Below are 4,862 nucleotides of genomic sequence, written 5' to 3' on the forward strand. Positions count from 1 at the left end.
ACTTAACCACAAAAAAGAATGAGATCTTTCCATTTGCAACAACATGAATACACCTAGAAGGTATGATGCTAAATGAAATGAGTCAGACAGAGAAAGACAAATACCATATAATTTCACTCACATGTGGAATTTAAGAAACAAAACAAATGAACAAAGAAAAAAGAGGCACACAAAAAACCCAAACTCTTAACAGAGAACAAACAGGTGGTTGCCTGAAGGAAGCTGGGTGGGGGGGATGGTTGAAATAGATAAAGGGGATTAAGACCACATTTATTGTGATAAGCACTGAGTAATGTATAGAACTGTTGAATCATTATATTGTACACCTGAAACTAATATAACACTGTGTATTAATTATACTTCAATTAAAAAATTAACAGCCTTGGGACTCAGGAGAATTAAACATCTGGATGTATTTAATGTCAGGCAGCTAACTAGTTGCCATGTTCACCATTTAGAATTTTGATCAACCTCATGCTGCATCCAACTCTGACTGCTCCAGGGGGAGCTCTTCCGTGAAACACACTAGGGCATTAGGAAAAGAAACAAAAAACAATTCCAGCTTTCAACAATCCTCAAAACATCCAACTCTTAAATTGTACTGTGGCTTAGGATTCTGCCTCTTCTCAACCTTTAATACCAGTGCCGTGAACTACTGCCACCGTGAAACATTAATCTCAGTATCCTGACCGTTCTTCTTTCTAAGACCCAGGTTCATACTGACTATGGGTATCCAAAATACTTAAAGCTGATTTCATTACTTCCCCTGCCTTAACATGCTTCTCCTGTTTTATTCCCTCTCTCAGTGTAATTGAAATGCAAAATTCTAAAATAACTTGTAAATTGAGTTTCTTTATTAATAATTCATTTTCTATCCTTGTATCATCCTCTGTGAAAGATTCCCTGGCTCTTTTTTCCTCTAAGCTCTGCCACTTTCTAAATTTGACAAGTTTCTTAAAGTCCCTGGGGGTTAGCATCTCCAGTTGTAAAATAGGGATGGCAATTTCACTTATCTTAATAAGATTGTTATGGTGGGATCATGGAGGTTATTGAATGACTTTTTCTGCTTACTTATCTTCACCTTACTTCCTAAGTTTTCTACAAAGGGCATGTATTTACTGAAATTATAACCAAAAAACTCACAAAATTAAAGCAAAAAGATATATCATGAGAACTTTTTTATGTCATTTTTGTGATTATTTTTATGCAAAAATAATATAGCTATTGTTCTAAATTCAAACAATAATCACTGGTTATATAATAAAAAGCTCCTCCATCTAGAGCAGAAAAATTATGTTCAGCAAAATTCATTTCTTCTTTTCCCTGGACACACAACCAAATTACTACATTTTCAGCCTCACTGACAGTTCAGTTATGGTCATGTGAGTTTCCTGGCCAATAAGTAAAAGTGTAATGTATTACCTCCAGGTCTTCCCATAAACACCTCCCACATGCAATTCTTCATGATCTTTGCCCTTTTTGAATTTTAAAATTCAGAAAACCTTTGAAAGCCACAGGGAAGAGATGCTACAATCTGGATCACCCTTCCTGAATGCCGGTATGAAGAGATGCTCATCTCCATCATTACAATTAGCGCACAATCTCCATAGGTGGATAAATGTGCAAAAAATGGACTCCCAGTGCATTTGAGCTATTATACAATTTAGATTCTATGTACTATAAGAGTAAGACAGTTTGTTTTTTAAGATTTTATTTATTTATTTGAGAGAGAGAATGAGAGACAGAGAGCATGAGAGGGAGGAGGGTCAGAGGGAGAAGCAGACTCCCCGCTGAGCAGGGAGCCGGACGTGGTACTCGATCCCAGGACTCCAGGATCATGACCTGAGCTGAAGGCAGTCGCTTAACCAACTGAGCCACCCAGGCACCCCATGAGTAAGACAATTTTAAACACACTTGGCTTCCCAAATTTACTGCTTCCTGTAATTAGAACAAACTATGTTTCTTCTGTGGTAAACGAAATCCACAATGGTTTAACACAGTAAAATTTTATTTTTTTCCTGCAAACTCTTTGCCATTCCTGGTGACCCTTGGACAGCTGTGTTGCATGTGAGACTGACATCCAGACTGCTCTTATCTTGTGGTTCCACATTTTCAACATAAGACCTGCATGAATACAGAGAGAGACTGGAGAGTTTTAAAGAAGTCTTTTCATTTTTGTCAGCTGAAAACTCATTGCCAGTCACATTTTATTTGCCTGAACTAGTTTCAAGGCTCTAGGTAACTTCCAGAAGTTTGGAAAAGATAATCTTCCATATGTCCAAGATGGAAAAGAGAACTGAATGTGAGTGAATATCCATCATGTCGACCACACTGTTGTTTCTTATGAATCTTACCAAAAAATTCTATACACATGCAGGCATATTCATACAATATTAGAACAATGAGGGTCTACTATAAACAGTGTTTATCTCTTGCTTTTTTACTTAACTTATATTGCAGATTAAGATACAGATACATTATTTCTTTTTAACTGTACATTTATTTAATGTGTTCTATATTGGTGGACATTTAACATGTTTCCACATATTTTCTATTGCTAACAATATTGCAATGAACATTCTTAGAATACATAAAAAATATCTAGGGGACAAATTCCTAGAAATGAAATAGCTAGGCTATATTTGTGTTTTTAATTTTGATATATATCTTTATAATATATGGATATATAAAAAACTTCATTCCAATGAGTTTGCATCAAATTACATTCTTACCAACAGTTTACAAGAACATTTGTTTCCTTTTAATCTTGCAAACATGATATACTAGCAATATTATGTGAGATTATCATGTAATCTGCTTATTAGCCCAGCATATAGTTATATTTAACTAAACAAGCTTTGCTCAACATTTGTTTCCAGTATTCTGAATTATTTAAAATGTTTCACGTAAATATGTATCCACATTTTTAATTATTTCATTAGAATTCCCTTTTGGAAGTAAAATTACAGATCCAAGAGTATGAAATATTTTAAGATTCTTAATACATCAATTTCCTATACAAAAAAGTTTTACCAATTTACAATGCCACCAGAATTATATGAGGACCCATCTTACTGCACCTTTACCAATATTTGGTTTTACCATATTTTAATCTTTGCAAATTTATAAGTACATAAGGTAAATACTGGAAATTGGTAATGCCACTTCTGAAATAACTAACTCATAGAGGTTAGAACAGCAGATTCCAATGGCAAAAATGCTCAAGTGGGTATATATTCTTTTTAATCCAGCAACCTTTCTTTGAGGAAATCACACTTCCCCAGTTGCATGTAGTTCTTGTGAAGATATCAATCATATCATCCTGCTGCAGAATTCCCCAATCTCTCATTGTGGCCAACCTCCTTTAACTGTGCCAATTCAAGATCTTCTTTAATTTTGATAGAACTTGGAATAAAGAAGTTCTCACTTCCTTTAGGGGTTTTTTAACTGAAAGGAAATAATGCTGGTGCTGCCAGGGCCATATTTTACTTAAAATGAAGCTTTTTGTAGAATGAAATTAAGCATAGATAAAGGAGTGCGGAGAGAGAGAGAGAGAGAGAGAGAGAGAGAGAATATTTAACAGTGCTGAGTGTTTAATCCTGCCCTAGATGTTTTGTTTTTCTATAGCTCTTCCTTTTAACGTCTAAACTATCCTATTCTTCTCAGTCAGTGAGTTGTTTTTGTATAAGCTAATTTGAGTCCTGCCTTGTGCAACTGAAAAGATCCTGTACACCCACCAAAACAGCACACTTAACATCCTTCTCTGCTACTACACATTCTGATAATGAGAATGTCACCCAGCATATCCAATACAAATCTCACTACATTTTATAAAGAAATCAGTATTAGATCCACAACTACTTCCCAAATAATCAAAGAAAGATTTCTGCAGAGCAAGGTATGATTTTAATATTACTTATTTGATCGCCATGTATTATTAAAAGTTTGTAATTCTTTTTGGATATAACTGATAATTTAAAATTTGATAAGCCCAAACCAACTGGCCTCTAAGGCTGCTGGGTCACTGTTTCAGAAGTTTGTTACTTGGTATTTTTTAAGATGAAAATAGGAGTCAGCTGACTATATAGGTTGGAGTAAGCAGTAGACAGAAAGAAAGCCTTGCATCTGGACATTTAAGCAATCTTAAGGTTTTACTAATACAGGGTAACTGGTTGAATAACATTGAGCAAATTGGATCACTTAAGTTTCGCCATCTATAAAGTACCTCATTTAAATGACTTCTGGAGTGTCTCCTGGTTCTCAAATTGTAATTAATATTATGTTGGTAGTAAATTTAATTTCAAAGTAGCAAGTCTATTGCAAATCCAATCCAATGTATGTTGCAAGAATAATATATTCCTTTGATTTATTCCCCAGTTCCTATAAAAATAAACTACAAATTTTAGAAATCTTCTGTTTTTATCTACTTCATTTAAGTCAGTGCTGTGTTTCTGAATAGGTCAATTAAAGAATTACATATTATTTGACACTTTAAAATCATAAATAAAAAAGGTACATTTTTGGTGGATTGACTATTTTGAGATCAGACCACATTTATGCAGAAATGTCCCTAATTATATTAAAAATTTGCAATTATATTTTTAGATTTCTGACAAGAGCTCTAGTTTTAAATCTCTTTTATTTAAATAATCTCCCCATTTGCTAAATTTCCGTTGATAGATAAGATAAATTTCTTAGAAAGGAATTAAATCAAGTTTCCCCTGGGAATACAATTTCTTTGCCTTGATAAGGATTTTTTTTAGTTAGCATACTAAAACTGTGGAGTTCTTTTCTTATTTTTCACCTGGCCAAGTGCCCATGAAATGAAATGATGCTACAATAGAAACTATATTTTCCAAATA

The sequence above is a fragment of the Neomonachus schauinslandi genome, chromosome 1, assembly GCF_002201575.2.
Source record: "Neomonachus schauinslandi chromosome 1, ASM220157v2, whole genome shotgun sequence".
In the NCBI taxonomy this organism is placed as follows: domain Eukaryota; kingdom Metazoa; phylum Chordata; class Mammalia; order Carnivora; family Phocidae; genus Neomonachus; species Neomonachus schauinslandi.